Below are 18,837 nucleotides of genomic sequence, written 5' to 3'. Positions count from 1 at the left end.
CGATTAGCTAATACAGGCTTGTAGAGCGTTTGTGAATAACGCCACTCATCTGAAGGCTCAGTACGAGTGCGCCGCGACGGTATCCCTCGCGCGCGATTGACTAACCCATCCCTTTCTTAAGATCGCGCGCGAGATAATGTCGCGGCGTACTCTTGCTAAGTACTGCAGATCTAAAATGCAGGACACTACCCCATACCCATCAATCTACATCATTAGGGCGCCTAGCCAAGATAACAATCATACATCAACAAACGCCAAACAAAAAGAAAAATAATTTTTAAGAAAAAAAAACCGACTTCTGTGGGGGCCGGTGAAAGATTATTGTAGATGGTACACTATGTAGAAAAGGAGGTAAAACCACCCACTTTTCTACTAGCATTTCGCTTCTGTAAGGGTCGTAGTTCTAGCCTAACCTAACCCTTGTTCGGTTCTGTGAGGATCGCAGTTCAAACCTAACCTAACCCACAAAACGGCGGGGGTTTAAGCGGGAGGGGCTAGTAAGATTGGTATCATCATACTTTATACCTACATTTTATGGTAGGTAATCATAGTGGTTTATTTAGTTAAGGGTATCATAGTGGTTTTCCGGGTCAAGGTCCGGGTCCGAAACCGAGTCCGAGTTCGGGTCCGAGTCCAGGTCCGAATCCGGGTCCGAGTCCGGGTCCGGGTCCGGGTCCGGGTCAGGGTCCGAACCGGATCCGGGTATGAGTCCGGTTCTCGGTCCGAGTCCGGGTCCCAGTCCAAGTCAAAATCGAAATTCGTAATCACCAAACGTGTACTCTATGCGTCGTTGAAGAGTTCTGTTCTTGTCATCATCAGCAGTTTCACTTCATCAAATGCGACAGTTTTTAATGTAAATGCTTGATTTTATGATGATAATACAAAAATCTCTATACGCATGCCTTTAATATTTGAGGAGTTCTCTCAATTCCCTATGGATCCCATCATGAGAACTGGAGCTTGACAAAAATGTGCCTTAAAAACTAAACTTGCTTAACAAACATAACGAAGAGGAAAAATCGCCAAACGTGAACTATGCGTCGTTGAAGAGTTCTGTTCTGATCATCATCAGCAGTTCCACTTCATCAAATGCGACAGTTTATAATGAAAATGCTAGATTTTCTAATGTAAATGCAAAAATCTGTATACGCATGCCTTTAAGATTTGAGGATTTCTCTCGATTCCTCATGGATCCCATCATCAGAACTCTAGCTTGACAAAAATGTGGGTTAGAAACTTAACTTGCTTAACAAACATAACGAAGAGGACAAATCGCCAACCATGAACTATGCGTCGTTGAAGAGTTCCGTTCTGATCATCATTGGCAGTTCCACTTCATCAAATGCGACAGTTTTTAATGAAAATGCTTGATTTTCTGATGTAAATACAAATATCTCTATACGCATGCCTTTAATATTTGAGGAGTTCCCTCGACTCCTTATGGATCCCATCATCAGAACTGGAGCTTGACAAAAAAGTGCTTTAAAAACTTAACTATGTATTTTAAGAAGGCCAGGTTTTCCACTGATCTGTTATACCAAATCAGCGGAATCTTATCAGTTCGGAAATTGTACATCTTGCAGACCATTCTAAAAAAGCATAAAACTCTCCCGTACAACCCAAACTACAAGAATAAGAGGCACAAAATATATATTGCTAAGGTGGTTAAGACTAAAACTAAATTTGCGAGATCACAGTACGTCACCACATCTGCGCACCTTTACAATAAAATTAATAATTTACTAGATATTCACTCCAAACCGCATACAGAGTGCAAACATGTTTTAATTAAATGGTTGCAGAGTAAAACGTATGATGAGACAGAAAATTTACTGAGATAAAGCCCACGCTCAACACACACACACACCCACACGCACCCCCACACACACTCACACACACACACACACACACACACACACACACACACACACACACACATATACACACAGAAGAACCCATAAATTTAATTGTTTATGAATTAAAATTAGCATAGTTAAACCTTAGCAATACCTTACCTCCGTAGGTACCTATTAGACTTAGTTTTAGTTTATAAGTAATAAAAGTAGTGCTTCTTTTGTATTTCTGTTGTAATACTGTATACTGTAATTTTCCGTAATTGATTAGTTTAGTTTAATTTAATTGTATACCTAAGTACATTATGTTATCAAACTGCACAACGGGACTTAATCGCGTATTTAAGTTTTAAGATTTACCTCCGACGTTTCGAGGACGGCGTTGTCCCCGTGGTCTCGGAGAAGACTGGCTCAAGTTGACATCAACATCTTCTAGCCGCGCGAGTTTTTCGAACTACCCGCACTTGGTCTTGCTTATCAGTTTGAACGTTTTGCGCACTAGGGATGTCACTCTGTCGACACACAACACTAACGATATTCGATTTATCGACTGTCTGATAAACAAGACCAAGTGCGGGTAGTTCGAAAAACTCGCGCGGCTAGAAGATGTTGATGTCAACTTGAGCCAGTCTTCTCCGAGACCACGGGGACAACGCCGTCCTCGAAACGTCGGAGGTAAATCTTAAAACTTAAATACGCGATTAAGTCCCGTTGTGCAGTTTGATAATGTTTAATAATCGTGAAAGTTTAAATCAGTGTTTTACATTATGTTACATAGGGAAGAGCGGTGTTACCCAATACGGGCATATGTTTGCTTACAGGGTAGCTCCATCCCTTGCATCATTAATATGTGTATTTTTTGGAAATAAAGAATTTTGTATTTGTATTTGTATTTGTAACTTGCTTAACAAACATAACAAAGAGGAAAAATCGCCAAACCTGAACTATGCGTCGTTGAAGAGTTCTGTTCTGATCATCATCAGCAGTTCCACTTCATCAAATGCGACAGTTTATAATGAAAATGCTAGATTTTCTAATGTAAATACAAAAATCTCTATACGCATGCCTTTAAGATTTGAGGAGTTCTCTCGATTCCTCATGGATCCCATCATCAGAACTCGAGCTTGACAAAAATGTGGCTTAGAAACTTAACTTGCTTAACAAACATAACGAAGAGGACAAATCGCCAACCATGAACTATGCGTCGTTGAAGAGTTCCGTTCTGATCATCATCAGCAGTTCCACTTCATCAAATGTCACTTTTTTGGATGTATATGCTTGATTTGTTGATAAAAACCCAAAAATCACTATATGTATGCCTTTAAGATTTGAGGAGTTCCCTCGATTCCTCATGGATCCCATTATCAGAACTGGGTTTTGATAAAAACGGGACCAATCTGTATGCATATACATTCAATCAAAAAAAGAATTTTCAAAATCGGTCCAGTAATGACGGAGATATGGAGTAACAAACATAAAAAATAAAAAAAATAAAAATAATAAAAATAAAAAAAAACATACAACCGAATTGATAACCTCCTCCTTTGGGATTTGGAAGTCGGTTAATAAATCCGGATGACAGATGCTACGAAAAGTCACATTTGGCGTTTTCTATCAATGATGGGATCTTATAACATTAACATCGGCCGGCCTAGCCAAGGTTACAATCGCTATCGCTCTTACTACTATCCATATTAGTGTGACAGTGACAGTTGCGTTTCTATCGCTACGGAGCGTAAATTGGCATTTTGGCTACGCGGCCTGGGGTCCGAGCTTTGCTCAGAAAACATAACAACTCAAAAATGTGCTTTTTCCCAGATGAGACCTAGCTAGAGTGACGGCACCAATCATGGACATGTTAAGCGCACTAAATTAGAATTTCGTTTAAAAATGGGATGTTTTTTGACGATACAAAAATGGTGATTTTTTTTTCGGCACTTAAATACATGAGGAACATTTAAACAAAACCAAAAATTCTGTATGTTTAATATATAATTAATAAAAAATATATAAATTGAAATTTACGAAATCACCATTGATGGACATCAAAAATTCAGTAATGGACACCCAGTCATGGACATGGACCCAATTATGAACATCCATTAATGGACACTTTTATATTGAACACATAAATGAAACAAATGATGTCACAAATCAACTTTTATTAATACTATTTGAACTTTCATTTAGATTTCTAAGTTATACTATAAGAGTTTTAGTCCGGTTGCCGGCTGCATGAAACAAACCTGATCAAAAAATAGAATATACCTACCCTGTAGAGGTACCTGACATTTAGTAGCTTCCAACGCACTTGTTCGGCCTAGGCTTAACCTGGCAGATTTTGTACAAATGGCAAAAACGTTGGACAAAAATTCATCAAAAAAAACCTCATCGAAAAATAGAATGAAACTTGTATCGTAGGATACCTGACTTTGGGGACAGTAAAAAAAAAGTGGTCGGCCTCACCTTAGCCTGGCAGTTTTTCCAGTCCGACCAGATTTATTGGACCACATGACAGCTACAATTTACTTCATCGAAAAATAGAATTGTTGACGTATGTCTTGGTCGGCCTCACCTCACCTTAACCTGGCAGCTTTTGCATTCCGACCAAATTTATAAAAAAAAACATGAAAAAAGTATCCATATATAGTAGTATATGAAAAATCGTATGAAACTTGTATGGTACGATAGCTGCCTTTGAGGACAGTAAAAAAAAATGGTCGGCCAAATCCTGTATTGGCCGGCCGATTGGCGATTGGGTCGATCAAATTTGTGGTACCACGTGAGAGCTACAATTTACCTCATCAAAAAATAGAATGAAACAAACTGATTATAATAGCTAAAATAAACCTGTTAACGTATGGCTTGGTCGGCCTCACCTTAGCCTGGCAATTTTTGCTGTCAGGCTACGAGTTTTTGCAGTTCAACCAAATTTGTGGTACCACGTGACAGCTACAATTTACCTTGTCGAAAAATAGGATGAAAAAAAACGGATTATAATAGCTAAAATAAACCTGTTGACGTGTGGCTTGGTCGGTCTCACCTTAGCCTGGCAGTTTTTGCAGTCCGACCAAATTTGTGGTACCACGTGTCAGCTACTATGCCTACAATTTACCTCATCGAAAAATAGAATGAAACAAACAGATTATAATAGCTAAAATAAACCTGTTGACGTGTCTTGGTCGGCCTCACCATAACCAGTCAGTTTTTGCAGTCCGACCACAGTTATAAAAAAATCATCAAAAAAATCTTATCGAAAAATCGTATGAAACTTGTATGGTACGATAGCTACCTTTGCGGACAGTAAAGTGGTCGGCCAAATCCTGTGTTGGCAGGATCCTGTGTCCGACCAATTTTGTGGTACCACGTGAGAGCTACAATTTACTTCATCAAAAAATTTAATGAAACAAACTGATTATAATAGCTAAAATAAACTTGTTGACGTATGGCTTGGTCGGCCTCACCGTAACCTGGCAGTTTTTGCAGTCCAACCAAATTTGTGGTACCACGTGACAGCTATTATTTGCCTCATAGAAAAATAGGATGAATAAAAAACGGATTATAATAGCAAAATAAACCTGTTGACGTATGGCTTGGTCGGCCACGCCTTAGCCTGGCAGTTTTTGCAGTCCGACCACATTTATTCATCCATCTAAGACAAAACAAAGAGCCCAATTATGGACAACTAAAAATACCCAGTTATGGACATCGTACATTATTGGAAAATAAAGAGCAATCACAAAATCAACCCAACTAAAATGTTTAGTGCAATAAATTAAATAATTTAACACAATAAACTAAAAAAGTAATAAAAAGCTTAAGCTTGGACACTTGTCCATTACTGAATTTCATAAAATATCGAATCCAGTAATGAACAAACCCCACAAAAAACGTATTGCTGTGATTGGACATATTCAACTTAGCTCAATTTACTTGCAATATAGTATTATTCTGTAAAAATAACATCAAATCTCATTACAACATAACACAAGATAACACCATGCACAAATATGTACTCACCTCCTTAACGATTTCAACAACAATAACGGATTTTTATGACCAGCGCCCGCAATGAGATTTCACTTCGCAGCCATCTTAGAACAAAACGGCTGATTTTGGTGACGTGTGTCAAAATGACAGCTCAAACGTCTATTGGTTATGCTTTAGTGTTGCCAGTTGAAAAATGTTAGGACAGTTGCTTAATAAATTCAATCAACGTAAGAAATGTCCATAATTGGTGCCGTGTCCATTACTGGTGCCGTCACCCTAGATGGATTTATAGGCCCCGAAAACCCACATAGCTAATTTCGAAATCGTTGAGCCGTTTCCGAGATCTCCGAAATATAGGTATACAAGTATTGCTCGTTTATTTAAACGACTTTCTTATTTATATATTTACAATTCACCAGCAGAGAACCGGCACTCGTCAGATTTCGTCAAACCTAAATTTACCAATACCAAATTGTACCTATTGTATTTCATACTAGTCGCTACAATGGTGCCTTTGGTTTGCAGAGCGAATATCTCTAGGAATCGTAATGAAAAACATTCCAGGAATATCAGATTCCGGTCCACGTGTCTATTGTTACGAATCATATATTATTTTTTACCGTAATTCTCAGTACCTACTATTTCACAAATCACGCGAGGTGTATTTCGGCTACTTTTTGACTCCCCTCCCCCTTGGTTATATTTGGTGAGGTTTTTGGCTACTCTTCCTCCCCCACATAACCATACGTGTATGTTTTTGAAATTTTTCCATCTGACCGGTCAAGGCCACGCGCTCCATAATTTCGCAAAATAGACTCGCTATTTTGAAGTGTGGATTGGAGAAAAAGTATCTAAGTACTCATGTGTAGGTATTTTTCTTAGTTTCGTTCACTGTAGAAAAATACACGTGAGGTCTATACCCCCCTCGCCCAACGCGATCTGTCGTGATTTTTTCATGACCCCTCCCTATCCCCTATCGAACCTCGCGTGATTTGTGCACTAACCTATTATATTTGGTTAATTCAAAGTCCGCACGTGTTGCGTAGCGGTCACTCGGCTTAAATAAGTCCCTCCCAAGTACCCTGTTTCGCTTAATCATCCCCTTTTCAACTCGTATCATACTGACCTGCCTTAACACGCGGCCAGTTAACAAACTTGGCCTTTGTTATTACCTAATGGAGTTACAAATCCTAAACTTGATTAATATCTGAAATTTTAAGGTTTCATAAATATACAGCTTACCCAATAACAAAACATTTTGTCGTAGGTTGTGACTTTTCAGGGCTTCGGAGAGTCGAAGTTATTTCTAATATCCCAATGTTTAGAAATCATAAAAACGTTTTACAAAAAAAAAGAAAACCGACTTCAAACATATCAGTTGGTAACGCATAGACTTAAAAAGGATAATATTTTATTTCATCCTTTTTGAAGTCGGTTTTCTTTTTTTGAAAAAAGTTTTTTTTTTCCATTTTTAGTTTTAACGCATTGTTAAGAGCGCGACGCATGAATGAAAAACAACATCATGATTAACACTAAATTCGTGTACCTACTTTAATAAAAGTGTAATCAGGAATTTTCTCGATTCCATCCGGGAAATTATAATTCCTGTCACTACACTAAATCCATCCTCCGCCCCGCCACTGACCCCATCCCTCAACCCCCCGATCACTCTACCTCACGGCGCATCAACCCCTGATCCATGAACCCCTCGACCCTGAACGAGCAGCCCTTCAACCGCCATTCCCCGACCCCTTATTAACTCCTAACCCTAACCCCCGATCAGTAGCCTTACCAGCTTACCAAGAATTTGACATTGATTTATTCGCTAGCGTGTGTGTAACTTCTTTGTTTGTAAGTTACGAAGACGTTAGCGTCGCTAATTTAGCGAATATGTCAATGTCAAACTCGTGGTAAGGCTACACATGCACTACATCAAATTGGCGGTTTTCGGAAGCAAATGCTCGAGTTACTTTAGAAAACACCGAAATCACTTTACACGTGCCTTTAAAAACTGAGGAGTTCCCTCAATTCCTCATGAATTCCATCATCAGACCAGAACCAAAAATAATACGGAAATACCTTGGAGGTAACACCTTCCAAACAAAAAAAGAATTACACAAATCGGACTATGTCGGAGTAATCGGTGAACATACATAGAAAAAAAAATAGCCACAACCGAATACAGAACCTCCTCCTTCTATGAAATGGAAGTCGGTTAAAAAGAATAGCCCCCAAAAGTGGCCCCCGTATTTAGAATTCATTATTCTATTTTGCAAGCCCGTCTTTGGGTCACCGACTTGCATAAGTGTAGGTAAATTCATGCTCAATCGATGCAGTAGTGTCGGAGCACAGTGGGTATGACAAACGGACGAACAGACAGACACACACACGACACGATTCGAACGTTAAGATTAGGTAGAGTTTGTGCGGAAAGAGAAGAGTCGTGGCAGAAACGGGAACTAGCATTTTGAATTTTATATGGCAATCAAACCTTTGACACCTGTCTTGTAAAAAGTAAACAAACTTCTGTCATTGTATATTTTTATTAACAAAAACCGCAAGTTTTATGTATATAATATTTTCAAAACACGATAAAACCGTACATAAAACCACAAGGAAAATTATATTTAACATTGTTCGGTTTTGTAATTAAAGTAATTATAATTATGTTTTAATCAAATACTACCATGTGATAATGTGGATCATTTACAGAGGTAGAAAAAGTAGTTCTGGATCACCACCCAGAAATCACCCTGTATACACGGAGTAACATGAGTAAACCGAATAATTTTAACAGTGTATTCCTGATCATATTTAGAGACAAAAATGTCCTATGAACTTTGAATTTCGCCTAGTTTCAGAGATATTATTAATTTAAAAAAAAACAAGTTTTTATTGTTACATAGTGTTAAAGTCCTATTTGATGGTGATGTTGCTGCTATGGGACGAAGTCTAAATATCCTTATTGATAGATGTCAAAAAGTGACAAGTAACACTTTGCAAAAAGTAGGTTCTACGAAAAAAAAATATAAAATCAATTTTAAGTGACAAGTTTACCAATAACATTTATTTTTTATGTTCAAATACATTCAAAAAATTGAAAAAAAACTAAACAAAAAAAAAATTTTTTTTTGGTGAAATTGAATTGAACTCATTCATGTTTTACTTCTTTTGACCTCAGAAATGCGTGGTTAAAATTATTCGGTTTGCTCATGTTACACCGTGTATATCCCTTAGCCTGGTAAATGGTTAATTGATGTTTTATCCCTTTCGTTATAAGTCAAAATAACAAATTACTTAAGATAAACGATTAGCTAATACAGGCTTGTAGAGCGTTTGTGAATAACGCCACTCATCTGAAGGCTTAGTACGAGTGCGCCGCGACGGTATCCCTCGCGCGCGATTGACTAACCCATCCCTTTCTTAAGATCGCGCGCGAGATAATGTCGCGGCGTACTCTTGCTAAGTACTGCAGATCTAAAATGCAGGACACTACCCAATACCCATCAATCTACATCATTAGGGCGCCTAGCCAAGATAACAATCATACATCGACAAACGCCAAACAAAAAGAAAAATAAATCCGGATGACAGATGCTACGAAAAGTCACATTTTATTTGGCGTTTTCTATCAATGATGGGATCTTATAACATTAACATCTGGGGTCCGAGCTTTGCTCAGAAAACATAACAACTCAAAAATGCGCGTTGTCCCAGATGAGACCTAGCTAGAGGGATTTATACCCCCGAAAACCCACATAGCTAATTTCGAAATCGTTGAGCCGTTTCCGAGATCTCCGAAATATATACAAGAATTGCTCGTTTATTTAAACGATTTTCTTATTTATATATTTACAATTCACCAGCAGAGAACCGGCACTCGTCAGATTTCGTCAAACCTAAATTTACCAATACCAAATTGTACCTATTGTATTTCATACTAGTCGCTACAATGGTGCCTTGGGTTTGTAGAGCGAATATCTCTAGGAATCGTAATGAAAAACATTCCAGGAATATCAGATTCCGGTCCACGTGTCTATTGTTACGAATCATATATTATTTTTTACCTTAGTACTTACTATTTCACAAATCACGCGAGGTGTTTTCGGCTACTTTTTGACTCCCCTCCCCCTTGGTTATATTTGGTGAGGTTTTTGGCTACTCTTCCTCCCCCACATAACCATACGTGTATGTTTTTGAAATTTTTCCATCCGACCGGTCAAGGCCACGCGCTCCATAATTTCGTAAAATAGACTCGCTATTTTGAAGTGTGGATTGGAGAAAAAGTATCTAAGTACTCATGTGTAGGTATTTTTCTTAGTTTCGTTCACTGTAGAAAAATACACGTGAGGTCTCCTTATACCCCCCTCCCCCAACGCGATCTGTCGTAATTTTTTCATGACCCCTATCGAACCTCGCGTGATTTGTGCACTAACCTATTATATTTGGTTAATTCAAAGTCCGCACGTGTTGCGTAGCGGTCACTCGGCTTAAATAAGTCCCTCCCAAGTACCCTGTTTCGCTTAATCACCCCCTTTTCAACTCGTATCATACTGACCTGCCTTAACACGCGGCCAGTTAACAAACTTGGCCTTTGTTCAGTGTTGCCAGATGGTCACAAAAGTCACATTTTTCGTGAATTTTGGGCTTCTCGTGTGACATGTGCGTGACTTTCGATCATGAGGCAATTTTTGTGACTTTTTAAGCTAGTCGAATTTTGGACAAGTTTAATTCTGCAATTCGTATTATTTAGGAACGCAGTGAACGCACCCAAGTTGACACTTGCACTGGCACTTTGACGTTACATCCACCATCACGTTTATTATAATAGTCGTGGCAAAATGAGACTTGTTACCTTGACATGACGGTGTTATTTAGTTTGATAGTATACCTAGTAGTTATCTATACGCCTCTGGAGGCCTCTGATTCGATCGGGCAGTTTAATCAAATGGCGAAAATTTGACTAATCTGAATACGCCTTAAATCGGAGATTGACGCCAATTTTATTTCTGATCAAATCAGTCGATTTGTTCATCCCGTCTGGATACCGCTTAAAGGCTCTCGTGATTGTTCAAAAACTGATAAGAAAGTTGCATTTTATCCACATGTGAGGCAAAGTAATCAAGTGCAAATTTTGCTGGTAGAATTGATTATTTTCAGGAACAAAAATATCAATAGATTTATAGTGATATTAGTATATTAGTACCCCTAAATTGAAAAAATGCCCCAAAAAGAAAATACTGTCGTCACAAATTGGTATTCTTGCGCCCGTACTCCGTTTTATCGGTCATAATCGGCGATTTAATTCGGCGAGCCAAATTGGCGTTTGCGTCCCCACGTCCTGATTCGTTCGGGCAATTTAATCAGATTGGTGAAAAATTGACTAGTCTGGATACGCCTTAAAATTCATGAAATCGATCACAAAATTAAATAGCATTAAGTATGAAAATGTGTGTTTCAAAAAGAAAAATCATATAAAGTTAGTAGATTTTTGTGAAATATATTATTTTCTGAATCTGAAAATCGATTTAAAGTTGGTCAAGCAGATCTTGTCAGTAGAAAAAGGCGTCAAATTAGAAAAATGTAGGCGCAAAGGGATATCGTCTCAGAGAAAATTTGAATTTCGCGGCTTTTTGTACTGACAAGATTTGCTTGACCAGCTATACCTACCCATACAATACAATAATATAAAAATGTGACTTAAGCAGCAAAAACGTGACTTTTAGGGAAACGAAACGTAACTTAGGACTCCAGAGCCCTGGCAACACTGCCTTTGTTATTACCTAATGGAGTTACAAATCCTAAACTTGATTAATATCTGAAATTTTAAGGTTTCATAAATATACAGCTTACCCAATATTACAAAACATTTTGTCGTAGGTTGTGACTTTTCAGGGCTTCGGAGAGTCGAAGTTATTTCTAATACATATCCCAATGTTTAGAAATCATAAAAACTTTTTACAAAAAAAAGAAAACCGACTTCAAACATATCAGTTGGTAACGCATAGACTTAAAAAGGATAATATTTTATTTCATCCTTTTTGAAGTCGGTTTTCTTTTTTTTGTAAAAAGTTTTTTTTCCATTTTTAGTTTTAACGCATTGTTAAGAGCGCGACGCATGAATGAAAAACAACATCATGATTAACACTAAATTCGTGTACCTACTTTAATAAAAGTGTAATCAGGAATTTTCTCGATTCCGTCCGGGAAATTATAATTCCTGTCACTACACTAAATCCATCCTCCGCCCCGCCACTGACCCAATCCCTCAACCCCCCGATCACTCTACCTCACGGCGCATCAAACCCTGATCCATGAACCCCTCGACCCTGAACCAGCAGCCCTTCAACCGCCATTCCCCGCACTGTTAAAAATTATGTAATTTTACATGCAAAAAAATTACATAATCCTGTAAAATTCCCGAAAAATCTGGGAAATTTACGGAAAAATATGACATTTTACGTAATTCTCGTAAATTTTTCATTTTTTCGGTAAAATCAATAATTTTTATGTAGTTTTACATAAAATTTATGTAATAATCACTAAGCCATGAATATTTACATAAAATCTGTAAAATTACATGGAATGTTCGGGATAAATACATTTTGGTATGTATTTTTTACGATTGAAGAGGGAATTTTACTTAGAAATCTCGCAATATTACCTATTTTCGTGAAAAATACATTTTTATGTAAATTGACTTACGTCTTATGTAATATTCCGTAAGATATCAGTAAAATTACAAAAAAACATTATGAAATTTCCCAACATTTCTTTAATTTTACATATATTCTGTTCAATTTACTGTTTAAATGGTCTTTTTACATAACATATATGTAATAATCACTAAGAGATGGAAGTTTACATAACATCTGTAAAATTACATGGAATGTTTGGGACAAATACTTTTTTTTATGTGTTTTTAACAATTAAAAAGAGAATTTTACATAAACATCTCGTAATTTTACAAATTTTTTTTCAAATTACATATTTGTGTAAATTTACTTACGTGTAATGTAATATTCGGAATAATGTCAGGAAAATTACAAACAATAATATAAAATTTCCAAAAAATTCTTTAATTTTACATATTTTCTGTAAATTTACTGTTTAAATGTGTCGCTTTACATAATAAATATATAATAATCACTAAGAGATAGAAGTTTACATAAAATCTGTAAAATTACATGGAATGTTTGGGACAAATACATTTTTTTATGTGTTTATATCAATTAAAATGGGTATTTTACATAAAAATCTCATAATTTTACCTAATTTTGTGAAAATTACATTTTTGTGTAAAGTTACTCACGTCTTATGTAAAATTCCAAAAAATGTCATTAAAATCACAAAAAACATTATGAAGTTTCCCAACATTTCTTCATTTTACATATATATTCTGTAGAAATTACTGTTTAAATGGTATTTTTACATAATAAATATGTAATAATTACTAAGAGATGAACGTTTACATAAAATCTGTAAAATTACATGGAACTTTTGGGACAAATACTTTTTTAATGTGTTTTTAACAATTAAATCGGGAATTTGACATAAAAATCTCGTAATTTTACCATTTTTTATTGAGAAACACATTTTTATTACAATTTACTTACTTCTTATGTAATATTCCGAAAAATATCAGAAAAATTACAAAAAACATAATGAAATTTCCCAACATTTTTTTAATTTTATAAATTTTCTGTAAACTTCCTGTTCAAATGGGTCTTTTTACACGATACATATGTAATAATCACTAAGAAATGCCCGTTTACATAAATATCTGTAATACTACACTTGATTTTTAACAATTGGAACGGGTATTTTACATAAAAATCTCGCAAATTTATTATTTCTTTTGAAAAATACATTTTTATGTAAATTTACTTAAGTCTTATGTAATATTCCGAAACATGTCAGTAATATTACAAACAATATAATGAAATTTACCAATATCTTCTTAATGGTATACCTACATATTTTCTGTAAATTTACTGGTAAAATAAATAAATAATATATAGGACAATTTTACACAAATTAACCTAGTCCCACAGTAAGCTCAATAAGGATTGTGTTGTGGGCACTTTAGGTATAAATGTATAATCGATACATTCTTGAATACATAGGCAACATCCATAACTCCTGATGAACAAATATATTACGTGATAATAGACACACAAATAAATGCTCTGACCAGGATGCAAACCCGGGACGTCCTGCTTTATAGGCAGGGTCACTATCAACTAATAGGCTAAGGAGGCCGTGAATATGTTTTTTTTTACATATTCAATATGTATTGTATAGTAATCACTAAGACAATGGACTTTTACATAAAATCTGTAAAATTACATGGAATGTCAGGGACAAAAATAATTTTATTATCTACGTATTTTTCTATATTATATAAAGCTGCAATACGACTGACTGATGACACAATTGTTCTCCCAGAAGGAGGTTCGTGGTGTGTTAGACTTTGACAGTTTCATATAGAGGGCGGTCTCGTGATCTCCAGAAAATTCCGACTTTTGGTCTACCGCTTCCGGTCAGAAAAATGTTGGACGGGCCGGCCAAACGGTCAGACCTAGGTGGTGCTCGACCAAATGTCATAGAGGGACCCTGGCAGTTTTTAACGCGGCGCTGAGCTTCGAAACCCAGCGCTGCCGTGTCACGCGCATCTCATGTAACTTTAAAAGTCGAGTTTCGAGATAATTACGTTTAAAGTTTTAAAGATTCAAATGCTGTTATCGTTGACGGTTCGTCGTAATTTTTTTATTTTATCTAATCTATAGTTCGTTTTTTTTAGCATTAGAAAGAACTCCACAGAAGTAAGCGTGCAGTTTTTATCAGGCTCTTTAATTGTTAATAATTATTGAATTATCTAATGTAGCACGGTCAATAGATATAATTTACTTCAAATTATTACCGCTAAAAGTGCCGGATTTGGAACCACAAGCTTACTTCTGCGAAGTTCTTTCTAATGCTAAAAAAAACGAACTATACATGTAGGAAATATGGTCACAGACTGGGCCCTTTAATTTTTGTTTCGCATAATTGAATAGTTTTCATTTTATTCGAATTAAATGTTTCCGCATGATCAACTCTTCCATACTATAGTGGTCACACGAAGTCATGTAAGTCAAGTTACATGACATTCGCGTGATCAGACGTGACACGTATTACTATAGGAATATTGTTGTCGTATAAATCAAGCGCTCGGCCAGTCATGCCTAACTCCGGTAACTTAAGAAACGATGTTGATATTTTGGTTGTGTCAGTCATACAACTTAAGTTAACTGAGTTGTGCCTGACGCCATCGGCAAAAAAATGAAGTTACATGAGTTAGCCATATGCTTTTCTCAGTAAATAATGAAGATTTTCAAAATTTTCTTATAGAAGATATATATTTAATGGTTTTTAAGACGATTTAGACTGGTTATTCGTAACTCATGTAACTCGAGTTAACGGAGTTAGGCGTGACACGGCAGAGCGAAGGTCGAAGGCCGAGCTCCGCGTAGGGCCGAAGGCCCGGAGCGTCCTTTTCGATTTCCCAAACACGCGAGGCCGAAGGCCGAGCTGCAGGAATGAAGTGCTCGCAAGCGGATCTTTTTGTCCTAGCAAAAGTACAACTTTATTTCTTTTTCCCTTTGGAAAACAAACTACTACACAATTACAACAGCAACAACAACATTACCAACAACAACACATCAACAACAGCACCAACAGCAAACAACACGCGTACCGCGGGGAACTTTACATAAAAGTGTCGTGATTTTACCTACTTTCGTGAATTTTTTTTTATGTAAATTTACTTATCTATTATGTAATATTCAGAAAAATGCCAGTAAAATTAAAAACAATACAATGAAATTTTCCAATATTTCTTTAATTTTCTGCAAATTTACTATTTCAATGTGTGTCTTTACATTACATTTCTATTTATTTTATTTCAAACAAGTTAAACAGCATAAAAGTAAAAATACCAAACTACTACTTAACTAACTTAGCGCCACTTGCACCGTCCCACTAATCCGAGGTTAACCGGTTAAACCGTTAATCCAGTGTCAAATTGTACTGGTAACCAAGGTAACTCCAGATTTAACCGGTTAACCCCGGGTTAGTGGAATGGTGCAAGGGGCCCTTAGGGTGGTATTCCACCTGTCAAATTTGCATTCAATTTCTTTGTCCAATGTCAGTGCATCTCACTCTCTCATTATTAAGTGTGAGTGATAACAATAAATAAGTACTGTGTGTTTATAACTTTTTTTTATTATTTTGTAAGTGTTTTTATATTTTACTTTTATATTCATATTATAATTAACCTAACTTAAGAAGAAAAATAAATAAAGAGAATAAGTACTAAAAAGTACGGAACCCTCGGTGGGCGAGTCCCACTCGCACTTGTCCGGTTTTTTTCACATTTATGAATTCCTAGCTCTTGCCCGCGAGTTCGTCTGGTAACATACGAGTACCCATTAAGGGTGACTCACGTTAGACCGGGCCGTGCCCGGGCCGGAGCTTCCGGCGCATCGTTTTCTATGGAATGCATCCCGTGTTCGCCTGTCATGTCATAGAAACGTACCTAAGCGCCGGAAGCTCCGGCCCGGATGCGGCCCGGTCTAACGTGAGCGTGAGTTATCCTTTACCTACATACATAGAATAGAACACAAACTACTTAATGCCTAATGGTAACATTCCATTTCTAACCGCAGCTGCATTACTGTCAATTTTACTATGGAAATTGACAATGACAGCGACGCGTTCAGTACCGGTAGTGCAGCTGCGGTTAGAAATGGAATGTTACCATAAAGCTGCTAACAGTGCTAACACATTACCGCACCGCACCAAGGACATTGTCAAGGTTGTTGTCAAGGTCTTACTTATGGGTGCGTCGCAATGACCTTGGTGCGGTGCGGTAATGTGTCCAATGATATGTTTGTCCAATGTCATGGCATCTCACTCTCTCTCTCAAGCAAAATGTCAAAAGACAAAACACACATTGGACAAAGAAACAGAAACTGGACAGGTGGAATACCCTAATACAATTCCGTGAACAAGTTTTAACCTGCTGAGAATGCCGCCCGTGCGGTCGAAATTAAGAAGGTACTTAGGTACTTACTTAGTAAGTAGGTACAGTCACCTGCAATAATATGTTACTCTTCAAAGGCCGCAAAAATATCTGACACGACCTTATCTGTAGAGCCATACGAGCGTGTCACATATTATTGCGGCCTTCGAAGAGTAACATATTATTGCAGGTGACTGTACTTACCTAATTAATTTTAGGCAAAATCGGTTTGTGCTCACACCACATCGTTACTACTAATACCTACTTAAAGATAAATAGATTCATTCATATTATGTAAAGATAGAAATACTTAGTTACTTAATACGAAATCTACATACATATCTAGGTAGGTACCTACCTATTTATTTGGGTTCGTCTTTGACGTCTCTAAAAATAAATATGTCAAATATTCATATCAGACATAGGCATTTTTGAGAAAATTTTACAAGAATAGAATAACTTACAAAAAATGTATGTGGTTTGACAGTTTTTATGTCAAAGCGAGGTAAAGTCGCTAATTCGCCACCACCACCTGGCGGGATAAAAAGTTAGTTTTCCTCCCAATTAATTTTTAAGTAAATATGGGATAGGGTAAAATGCCCCAATTAGAAAAAAGGTAATCGATCATGACGTCTCTTTTTATTAAAAAATTAAGTCACAGCAAATATGTTACAAAAAATTATTAACTACATGTAATTAAAAACTACATAAAGCTACAACTAACTACAATATAAACTAAAATTATAAATAAAAACCTGGCTCCAGCTCTGTGCCTTTGGGCAGGGTGCCAAGAAGGCTAGCGGCATTGCCGCGCTGTCCAATTGTATTTTTCCACAGTTTTGTCTTTTCTGGTTCCACTAGGTACGGCCAGGGTTCAGCATCAGCTCAGCTCTATGTATACTAATACCTTCTCCCGAATGTAACAAACACTTTTCTGAAAACCACATCAAAATCGGTTCAGCTAAACGCGAGATAATCGCGGACAAATACACCGTGTAACATGAGGAAACCGAAATATTTTAAACCGAATAATTTTAACTGCGTATTCCTGATCATATTTAGAGACAAAAATGTCCTATAAACTTTTTTGAAATTCGCCTAGTTTCAGAGATAATATTAATTTAAAAAAAACAAGTTTTTATTGTTACACAGTGTAAAAGACCTTTTTGATGGTGATGTTGCTGCTATGGGACGTAGTCTAAAATATCCTTCTTGATAGATATCAAAAAGTGACAAGTAACGCTTTGCAAAAAGTAGGTTTTACGAAAAAAAAATGTAAAAATCAATTTTAAGTGAAAAGTTTACCAATCAACATCAAATAACATTTATTTTTATGTACATGTACATTCAAGAAATTGAAAAAACAAAACAACAACAAAAATTATTTTTTTGGTGAAGTATACCTAAACTCATCTTACATTTTTTCTTTCTTTTGACCTCAGAAATGCGTGGTTAAAGCTATTCGGTTTCCTCATATTACACCGTGTATACTTACAAACATTCCGTGTAGTTTTGGACATATTATAAAAGTTATTCAACGATTAATGCAGGTGGCTGGTAATAGGGCACTTTACCCTATGATAATAAATCTTCCTCGCGCTATCCCAGCTTTTTGCCACAGCTCATGGGAGCCTGGGAACTGCTTGGCAACTAATCCCGGGAATTGGCGTAGGCACTAGTTTTTACAGAAGCGACTGCCATCTGACCTTCTAACCCAGAGGGGAAACTAGGAAACTTGTTGGAATTAGTCCGGTTTCCTCACCATGTTTTCCTCTTCACCGAAAAGCGATTGGTAAATATCAAATGATACCTATTTCGTACATAAATTCTTTTCAACTTTACCGTATGATAAGCTCCAAAAAGAAATTAGAAAACTAAGGGATTCAGATAGGTCATTCATTGGCTCCAGGGAACCCCTTAATGTGAATT

General features: G+C 36.6%; 1 protein-coding gene across 1 annotated transcript in view; it reads left to right on the top strand.

Moving 5' to 3' along the window:
• Positions 1 to 2,501: 2,501 nt before the first annotated feature.
• The window catches only part of LOC134673879 (scavenger receptor class B member 1-like), a 353,882-nt gene continuing 337,546 nt past the window's right edge, over positions 2,502 to 18,837 (top strand). The window contains exon 1 of the mRNA XM_063531937.1: positions 2,502 to 2,528. The gene's annotated coding sequence lies outside the window, so the exon portion shown is untranslated. The remainder of the gene's footprint in view (positions 2,529 to 18,837) is intronic.

This window comes from Cydia fagiglandana, chromosome 2 (genome assembly GCF_963556715.1).
Source record: "Cydia fagiglandana chromosome 2, ilCydFagi1.1, whole genome shotgun sequence".
In the NCBI taxonomy this organism is placed as follows: domain Eukaryota; kingdom Metazoa; phylum Arthropoda; class Insecta; order Lepidoptera; family Tortricidae; genus Cydia; species Cydia fagiglandana.
This window is presented reverse-complemented; position numbering and strand designations above follow the sequence as displayed.